At 46.3% G+C, this 10936-nt stretch overlaps 1 pseudogene; it reads left to right on the top strand.

The window, feature by feature from the left end:
* Positions 1-10822: 10822 nt before the first annotated feature.
* Positions 10823-10906, top strand: LOC122925223 (annotated as a pseudogene).
* Positions 10907-10936: the final 30 nt, after the last annotated feature.

Raw genomic sequence — 10936 nt, 5'->3', positions numbered from 1 at the left:
ATACACAGCGGCATAAAACAGAGGTGGCGAAAATCAAGAGAGATAAATGGCACCGTGATTTAGAGGACTATCAGGTGGGCCAGGCATATAATTGGCAACAAAAGATGCAGAATAAACCACGTAGGAAGAAGGGAAGGAAGTTTGACCAGAGCCTGTTTGGTTTCACAACCGGCGATTCTGATTCATCTGATGATGTGAACAAAACACCTTTTTTAGGACCTCTCCCATTGGGCATTGGGCGCAAGCGATGGTGCCGTAGGGGGGGAAGGAAACATCACAGATCTCAGGAAAAGTCTACCTCCACCGTATCAGAAATCTCACAGGGGTGTAATGGGGAGAACGACGAGGCGCAACCAAATATAATCAACAATTTGGTTGTCAACATTTCAACAAGCGCATTAACTGATGATCAATTTAAAGTATTGGGACGCGGTTTGTCCTTCTATCCTGGACATGAGAGAAATTGGTTCGATTTAGAACTGGATTTACATCGGATTTATTGATTGTTGAGACTTAAGGCATTTTTCTTCACAAAGGGGGAGAAAACTGCTGGACCGGTATCCGATATTGGTGATGATGTTGATTTCGCATTAAAAGCATTGGATTTAAGTGTGAAGAGTGATTTTGCACGTGATCATGTTGTGGAGGCTTATATTGATATTGTGTCTCAACAAATTGATCGATTGAGAGAAGGTAGTGGGAGGGGCTCTTCGTCGAACTTGACAAGGGGAGAGAGGGAGGTAGTGACACAATTGGAACACAATAAGAGCTTGACTATCAAACCGGCTGACAAGGGAGGGGCGGTGGTGGTGATGGACACGATTGGCTATAATCGGGAAGTGCATAGACAGTTGAGTGACCGGGAGATTTATATAGAACTTAAGAATGATCCCAAGTGGGACATTATGCGTATCCTGGAGGACATCATTAGTGAGGCTCTTGTGGAGGGCATCATTGATAAGGATGTTAGTGAGTTTCTCAGGATTAAACACCCGGTCACTCCTCTGTTCTATGTACTTCACAAGATTCATAAGAGCCTGGTCGATCCCCCTGGCCGACCAATTGTATCGGGTAGGGGGTAATATTCCTTGATAAGTTATTACATGTCCATGCCACCATGGACACCAGCCACTTTCTGTTGAAATTAAGGGATTTGGGCCTGCCTACCCACCCTCTTCTTGTCAGTTTTGACGTGGTTTCACTCTACACATCCATTGATCATGCATTTGGATTGAATGTCGTCGATGTGGCCCTGGCCGGCACCGGGCTCTCCCTGGGCGGCCGTGGATTTGTCCTCTAACTTCTTTCCAACTGAATTACAATTTCTAGATGTAAGGGTATACATTAAGGATGGCATGATCGCTACTGATATCTATCATAAACCAACTGATAGGAATAACTTGTTGAAATTTGACAGTAACCATCCCCGTCGAATGGTGGAGTCAATCCCCTGGAGTCAACTCCTGAGAGTAAGACGGGTGGTGTCTAATGATGAACAGTTTGGTACTAGAGTCGATGAGATGGGGGAAAAATTCCTTAATAGGGGTTATCCGTATAAATTGGTGGACAGAATGAAACAAAAGGTGGAGGCTGTTGACTGTGGGTCTACGCTTCAAGGTAAAGAGAGGAGTAGGGATCAAAAACGTATTCCCTTTGTCTCCACTTATGGTGCCCATAGTGGGGAGATTGCACATATTATACGTAAGAGGCGCCAATTACGAGATAAACTGGTTAAGACAGAATTGGGGGGTTCCTGTGGGGATGGACAAAGGTATCTGGTGCCAAGGTTTCTACCACCTCATTTTGACCGAATTAGCTTTCAGACACTAGCGATCTGCTAGTGTCTGATCTCCATAATCATGCAATTCTCAGACCTTTGTGTGGAGCCGTTTCATTAAAAAACTAACTTTTATTCCTATGCAAATGAGCCTCTAGTTGCTATGGGGGTGTCTTTTCAGCACCTATAGGCTCGGTCTACTCACACTGTATGCCGCCCCGCTCGTCAGTCAAGCCCGCCCATCTCGTCTTGAATGCCTGCCTCCATCTCAGCCATCGGATGAATTCTCGCGCCTGCGCCGTTCACTTCTGTCTTCGGCACAGGCGCAGTGAGTGAAGGCCGCTCTCCTGATGCCGGCTTCCTCACTGTGACGTAGTCGGCGCAGTGAGGAATCCGGCACCAGGAGCGCATCATTTACTCACTGCGCCTGCGCCGAAGACAGAAGTGAACGGTGCAGGCGCGACAATTCGTCCGATGGCTGAGATGGAAGCAGGCATTCAAGACGAGATAGGCGGGCTTGACTGACGAGCAGGGCGGCATACAGTGTGAGTAGACCGAGCCTCTAGGTGCTGAAAAGACGTCCCCATAGCACCTAGAGGCTCATTTGCATAGGAATAAAAGTTAGTTTTTTAATGAAACGGCTCCACACAAAGGTCTGAGAATTGCATGGTTATGGAGATCAGACACTAGCAGATCGCTAGTGTCTGAAAGCTAATTCGGTCAAAATGAGGTGGTAGAAACCCTTTAAAGTGATATAAAAAACATATGTGTTAAAACCAATCAAATGAAAACAGCTAAGTCATTCTTGTCATTTAACCCTAGAGGGCCCATGGCTTGCGTTTTGATTATCCATGCAGCTTCTCGCTGCAGGAGAATGCGTTTTCTGTCCCCCCCCCCTCATGGGGGTGTGGACCACTTCAATACCCGCACATTTCAATATTTCACTGTTCCCCGCATGTTCATTATGTATATGCTCAATTAATCTAGTTGCTCCATTTCTGGTAATAATAGATTTTTTACTATGTGGGGGTATTAAGGGGACTGAGGGAATTGGGTGTGTATAGTTATGTTAGAGGCATACCCTAGCATGAAAAGATTTGCCACAGCGCCAAACGTATCCCTCTTTGTGCTTTTCAAAAGTTAGGAGGTATGACTAAGGGGGCATAACTACTGTACAGGGAGTGCAGAATTATTAGGCAAGTTGTATTTTTGAGGATTAATTTTATTATTGAACAACAACCATGTTCTCAATGAACCCAAAAAACTCATTAATATCAAAGCTGAATATTTTTGGAAGTAGTTTTTAGTTTGTTTTTAGTTTTAGCTATTTTAGGGGGATATCTGTGTGTGCAGGTGACTATTACTGTACATAATTATTAGGCAACTTAACAAAAAACAAATATATACCCATTTCAATTATTTATTTTTACCAGTGAGACCAATATAACATCTCAACATTCACAAATATACATTTCTGACATTCAAAAACAAAACAAAAACAAATCACTGACCAATATAGCCACCTTTCTTTGCAAGGACACTCAAAAGCCTGCCATCCATGGATTCTGTCAGTGTTTTGATCTGTTCACCATCAACATTGCGTGCAGCAGCAACCACAGCCTCCCAGACACTGTTCAGAGAGGTGGACTGTTTTCCCTCCTTGTAAATCTCACATTTGATGATGGACCACAGGTTCTCAATGGGGTTCAGATCAGGTGAACAAGGAGGCCATGTCATTAGATTTTCTTCTTTTATACCCTTTCTTGCCAGCCACGTTGTGGAGTACTTGGACGCGTGTGATGGAGCATTGTCCTGCATGAAAATCATGTTTTTCTTACCTTGCAGACTTCTTCCTGTACCACTGCTTGAAGAAGGTGTCTTCCAGAAACTGGCAGTAGGACTGGGAGTTGAGCTTGACTCCATCCTCAACCCAAAAAGGCCCCACAAGCTCATCTTTGATGATACCAGCCCAAACCAGTACTCCACCTCCACCTTGCTGGCGTCTGAGTCGGACTGGAGCTCTCTGCCCTTTACCAATCCAGCCATCTGGCCCATCAAGACTCACTTTCATTTCATCAGTCCATAAAACCTTTGAAAAATCAGTCTTGAGATATTTCTTGGCCCAGTCTTGACGTTTCAGCTTGTGTGTCTTGTTCAGTGGTGGTCGTCTTTCAGCCTTTCTTACCTTGGCCATGTCTCTGAGTATTGCACACCTTGTGCTTTTGGGCACTCCAGTGATGTTGCAGCTCTGAAATATGGCCAAACTGGTGGCAAGTGGCATCTTGGCAGCTGCACGCTTGACTTTTCTCAGTTCATGGGCAGTTATTTTGCGCCTTGGTTTTTCCACACGCTTCTTGCGACCCTGTTGACTATTTTGAATGAAACGCTTGATTGTTCGATGATCACGCTTCAGAAGCTTTGCAATTTTAAGAGTGCTGCATCCCTCTGCAAGATATCTCACTATTTTTGACTTTTCTGAGCCTGTCAAGTCCTTCTTTTGACCCATTTTGCCAAAGGAAAGGAAGTTGCCTAATAATTATGCACACCTGATATAGGGTGTTGATGTCATTAGACCACACCCCTTCTCATTACAGAGATGCACATCACCTAATATGCTTAATTGGTAGTAGGCTTTCGAGCCTATACAGCTTGGAGTAAGACAACATGCATAAAGAGGATGATGTGGTTAAAATACTCATTTGCCTAAAAATTCTGCACGTAGTGTATATGGACACCGACCGGGCAGTCGTACTGTGTGAGGGCTCTTATGGAGCATTAATTTGTGAAAGGGGCCTAACTACTGTGAGGGGGCACAATAGGGACTGGGCGGACTGGATAGGCACTGGGCAGAATTTGAGGTGTGGCTTAGTGTAAAAAAAAATGCCGCTATGCGCACTGCTGATATTGTCCCTTCTTGGGCTTCTCAAAAGTTAAGGGGTATGCCTGTGTATACTGTTATGTCTGCCATGGATAGCATTGTATGCTTGCTACATTTCACACTCTTAATCTGCCCATTGTTCTCCTTACTGATGACTCTTTGGCAGTGACTCCTCTAAAGTATTTACAGGGTGTTCTCTCTCTTCATTGTTTAGTAGTGTTGGACATGGTTGTATATGCCTGTCACTGGGCCCGGCACTACACACTGCTGTATGTATGTAGTCTCCTGTGAATTATTTACTAATCAGAGCCCTAATTCCCCAACATCCTTCTGAAATGCAGCCTTGAAGGCCTTTTCTTTTTTATATACCATCCTTTGCTCCAAGTCATTGCCAGTGAGTGCACTGCTCATTGAAACATGTAAGCTTAAGGTCCCTTTACATGGGCCAATTCAGCAGGAGATTGTCGGGAAAGAAGTGTTCCTTCCGAGCAAGCGCCTGCTCATCAGTGAAGGAGACAACATTTACATGCATTGATCTCCTCCACAGTATGAGGATGAACGATCACTAATGCCATCGCTCGTCCCCATACGGACTCATTTGCCAGCAGCAGAATGTGGTTTAGATGCCACGCTCTGCAGTCAGAAAACAACGATTTAGGTGCCTACACAATTTAACTACCTGACAAACAATCGTTTCACTCGTTCATTGGGTAATTGGCGGCACCTTTACACCACCAGATAATCACTAACTAGCGTTCCCCTGAACACTAGTTAGCGATTATCTGGCTGATTCTCGGCCCATATAAAGGGCCCTTTAGTAAAACGTTGGGTAAGGAAGTATGTTTTCTTAGTTACAACCACGCGGTACGGTTGTGTCTCGGTTGCAATGCAGCCTTCGCTGTGGTTGAGCACCGCATGGCCGCAGCAGGCTCTTATTCAACGGAGATCACACTTTTTAGTTGGTCTGCATTGCTAATGGCCGCTCAGCATTTTCAATACCACTCGACCATTAACAATGCAGACAAACAACTAGTTAACAAGAGCCAGCTGTGGCCACGCAGTACTCAATCGCAGTGCGGCCGCGTCACAACTTCGCTGTGTGGTCATACTGTAATTCCCCACTTCTTGGAGATGCTTTTTATTCTCTTGAAATGACAGAGCGGTCCATGAAAAAACACATATCCCTTGTGCAGTTTGTACCTGATAATGGAAGAAGAATATATTTAAGGCCTCCTGCACACTACAGTATTTTTTCGCTGTCTGCAAAACGGGGTTCCGTTGGTCCGTGATCCGTGACAGTTTTTTCGTCCGTGGGTCTTCCTTGATTTTTGGAGGATCCACGGACATGAAAAAAAAGTCGTTTTGGTGTCCGCCTGGCCGTTTGACGTTGACACAATATGGTGCAATTGCAAACGGATCCGTCCCCCATTGACTTTCAATGTAAAGTCAGGAGTCCCTTTTATACCATCAGATCAGAGTTTTCTCCAATCCGATGGTATATTTTAACTAGAAGCGTCCCCATTACCATGGGAACGCCTCTATGTTAGAACATACCATCGGATTTGAGTTACATCGTGAAAACTCATATCCGACAGTATATTCTAACACAGAGGCGTTCCCATGGTGATGGGGACGCTTCTAGTTAGAATATACTACAAACTGTGTACATGACTGCCCCCTGCTGCCTGGCAGCACCCGATCTCTTAAAGGGGGCTGTGATCCGTACAATTAACCCCTCAGGTGCCGCACCCCGGCCCCCCCTCCCTCTATTGTAATAACATTGGTGGCCAGTGTGCGGCCTCCCACGCCCCCCCCCCCCCCCCCCCCCGATCATTGGTGGCAGCGGAGTTCCGATCGGAGTCCCAGTTTAATCGCTGGGGCTCCGATCGGTAACCATGGCAACCAGGACACTACTGCAGTCCTGGTTGCCATTGTTACTTAGCAATATTATAAGCATCATACTTACCTGCTGGCTGCTGCGCTGTCTGTGACCGGCCGGGAGCTCCTCCTACTGGTAAGTGACAGGTCTGTGCTGCGCATTGCTTAATGATCTGTCACTTACCAGTAGGAGGAGCTCCCGGCCGGTCACAGACAGCACAGCAGCCAGCAGGTAAGTATGATGTTTCTACTATTGCTAAGTAACCATGGAAACCAGGACAGCAGTAGCGTCCTGGTTGCCATGGTTACCGATCGGAGCCCCAGCGATTAAACTGGGACTCCGATCGGAACTCCGCTGCCACCAATGATGGGGGGGGCCGCACACTGGCCACCAATGTTATTATTACAATAGAGGGAGGGATGGGGGGCCGGGCGCACACTGTGCCACCAATGTTATTATTACAATAGAGGGAGGGGGGGGGGCGCACTGGCCACCAATAAAATTAAAACTGGGGAGGGAGGGGGGTCTTCCCCCTGCTGCCTGGCAGCCCCTGATCTCTTACAGGGGGCTATGATATGCACAATTAACCCCTCAGGTGCAGCACCTGAGGAGTTAATTGTGCTGATCACGGCCCCCTGTAAGAGATCGGGTGCTGCCAGGCAGCAGGGGGCAGACATGTACACAGTTCGTAGTTTATTCTAACTAGAAGCGTCCCCATCACCATGGGAACGCCTCTGTGTTAGAATATACTGTCGGATCTGAGCTCTGAAAAAGCTTTTATGCAGACGGATCTTCGGATCCGTCTGTATGAAAATAACCTACGGCCACGGATGCAAATCTTGTGTGCATCCGTGTTCTTTCACGGACCCATTGACTTGAATGGGTCTGTGAACCGTTGTCCGTCAAAAAAATAGGACAGGTCCTATTTTTTTGACGGACAGGAAACACGGATCACGGAGGCGGATGACAAACGGTGCATTTTCCGAGTTTTCAACTGACCCATTGAAAGTCAATGGGTCCACAGAAAATCACGGAAAACGGAACAACGGCCACGGGTGCACACAATGGTCGTGTGCATGAGGCCTAAAGAGGACCTTTCACCGGATTTTATTAATTGAGATAAGTACCTGTACCTGCGGGGCACCCCCCGCTGATGCTGCCATCTTGCCTGTTTTGCTAAAATAGCGCTCCAACGCCGCGGTGTGCCCCCGGTATTTTCCCTGCTCAGTATGCGAATACTGAGCATCGGAGCAATATGGAGGAGTCGCAGTCTTTTTCAGTGGGTGTCTCCTTCTCTCCTGGCTGCAGCGCTGTCCAATCGCTGCGCAGAGCGTCACAGCCAGGGAGAAAAGTACAGGTACTTATCTCAATTGCTAAAATTCGGTGAAAGGTCCTCTTCAACCCATTACACGAGATGCTGGAAGTCGTTATGCTCATCTTGGCTTGTTCAGGAACACTTTCGGTAACACCACATCTTCCAGATTCTGGGCATGAATTTCAATTTGATCTTTCAGTTTTGGCACTGTTTGGTGATTAGTTTTATAAAACCTACTCTTCAGGGTGACCCCACACACTGTTAGGTCTGGTGTTTGCCCGGCTGTGTGCATGAGCCATTAGTCCCATCTTGCCTAAGTAATGATGAGATGACAGAACCCCTTTAAGGGTGTCTTCACCGTATGGCTTCAGGTGAAGCAATTTCAGCAGAACTTGACATGCTGCTCTGCTTTCACGTCAATATACTTGTTCCTAATCCTCTCCTGGAAGTCTACAACAACAGGTGTCCTAACACGTGGCTCCCTAGTTTTTTTTTTTGCTTCGTCCACAGATCGTGTGTTACGACAAGCCATGTTTATGGATTTTTGCTGGAATGGAAAGGTCCGGAAATTGACCTTGTGTTACTATGAATGAGCTTGTGTGTACATAGGCCTCCACTGTCGAATACAGCATGTTGGACACACTCACATCCAGCACTACTGCCCTCCATAAAGAGCACCACTCGACTGGCAGGGAGGGAGACGATGGCCCCATTCATCTCTTATACTGCTCTGGTAAAATGAAAGCTGAGCTCTGATTGGTTGCTGTGGGTTTTATGGTAAGACGGTTCTGATGACCGAGGCCCGATAAGCATTGTCCTGTACAAACCGCACAAGGAAAACAGGGGTCTGCTTTTTGTGGCCCACTCTGTGTATAAGGCTTCCATTGGACAGTTTCACACATGATGTAGGGTTCCTACACACACAAGTTTGGTCTGGCGATATTTTAATTGCATTTTCCCCTATAGAGAAGGGGCACTGGACCTTCCGGATTGCGGACCCATTCAAGCTGTTCGCAGGCCTCAATATGGGCACGGCTGGGCAACTGTCACGGGGCATAAGCCCTTACTCTGTATATACAAAAAATACTGTTAAGAAAAGTGCACAAAAACTACCACAAAATACATATGTGCCTAAGGCGCCTATATCTGGAGTTTTTTGTTCACAAGAAAAAAAAAGCCAGAAACCGCTTGTGGGTTTCTTTTTTTCATATCGCATGTGTTTTTTCTAAACAACTGTGAGAACTACATTTTTTGGAGTTTTCTCCCCTATAGAGATATCAAAATGCCGTAAAAATAACTAAACGTCACCTAATTAACACAAACACCACTAGCAAAAAAAGAAAACTGCATGTGCGTCCTGTGTTTCATTTTTCCCACAGACCGTCAGCTAACATAGTTGCACAACAAGTGTTGTCATGTAGCCCCAGCCTAAAAGTGTACAAAACCCCCTATGTGTGAACCTGGCTCAAAGGGGTTGTCTAGGAATCCTGGGGAGTGAAAAGCTGGGATTGAGATACCTCTAGCAAACACACACTTGGATTTGGTAGGTTAGGCCTCATGCACACAGCCACATTTTTCATGAACAGCACACTGGCCATTCATTTCTGTGGGGCCATGCACACGTCAGGGATTTTTGCTAATCCGTTTTTCCGTTCAACTGATCATAGAACATTGCGGTCCTTTTGCGGATGAGACTAGCTCTTTCTAGTGAAGGGAGCGAGACGGACGTGGTCGTGTGCTTGAGGTCTTAGCAAGAAGTAGGGATGAAGGGACTGGCAACATCAGGATGCGACTAGACAGGGCTTGTCTGGAGTCTGAACACAGATCTGCAAGGGAAACATTTAGTCAAGACAATTTAGGCCCCTTTCACACGGGCGAGTATTCCGTGCGGGTGCAATGCGTGATGTGAACGCATTGCACCTACACTAAATCCGGACCCATTTCTATGGGGCTGTGCACATGAGCTGTGATTTTTATGCGTCACTTGTGTGTTGCATGAAAATCGCAGCATGCTCTATATTCTGCGTTTTTCACGCAGCGCAGGCCCCATAAAAATTAAATGGGGCCGCGTGAAGATCGGAAGCATCCGCAAGCAAGTGCGGATGCGGTGCGATTTTCACGCATGAATGCTAGGTGACGATCGGGCTGGGGACCTGATCTGTATTATTTTCCCTTATAACAAGGTTATAAGGGAAAAATAATAGCATTCTCAATACAGAATGCAAAGTAAAATAGTGATGGAGGGGTTAAAAATAAAGAAATTAACTCACCGAATCCACTTGATCGCGTAGTTGTGGATCTCTGTCTTCTTCTGTAATGTTGAGCTGCCGGCTAAGGACCTGTGGTGATGTCACATCACATGGCCAATCACATGGTCCCTCGCCATGGTGATGAACCATGTGATGAGCACAGTGACTTCACCACAGGTCTTTTGCCAGGTCCTGAAGATAGAACAGAGACCGGCAGCTATGGAGCAGGTAAGTTAACTTTTTTTTTAACCCCTCCATCCCTAATTTACTTTGCATTCTGTATTAAGAATGCTATTTTCCCTTATAACCATGTTATAAGGGAAAATAATAAAATCTACACAACACCGATCCCAAACCCGAACTTCTGTGATGAAGTCTGGGTTTGGGTCTGGGTACCAAACATGCCGATTTTTCTCACGCGGGTGCAAAACTCATTAAAACGCTTTGCAGTCGCGCGGAAAAATTGTGCATTTTACCACAACGCACCAGCATCTTTTCGGGCCCTCACACGCCACGCTCGTGTGAAAGAGGCCTTAGACTTGCTTCCTTTTTCAGGATGTATTAGTGATTGGCTGGGGGTATCAGTGGCAGCCAATCCAATCGCATCTTCTTCCCAACCCTACCTTGCAGTAGGAATCTGGTTACTACTAACACCTTTCTTGTAAGGATCAGGATAAGTAATCCCATGACATCGCTGATCTATATAAATACGTCAGCATCCTCCCAGGCTTCTCGGCCTTTTGGCTAAGATCAAGTGTAGTATCTGTTCTTATTTGTACAGAGGGGGAGCCCGTAGTGCCAAACCTCTGAGATGTCGAGGAGAACGGAGAGAACCACA

The sequence above is a fragment of the Bufo gargarizans genome, chromosome 1 (genome assembly GCF_014858855.1).
Source record: "Bufo gargarizans isolate SCDJY-AF-19 chromosome 1, ASM1485885v1, whole genome shotgun sequence".
Classification (NCBI taxonomy): domain Eukaryota; kingdom Metazoa; phylum Chordata; class Amphibia; order Anura; family Bufonidae; genus Bufo; species Bufo gargarizans.
Note: the sequence above shows the minus strand (reverse complement) of the source record. Positions and strands in the feature narration are given on the sequence as shown.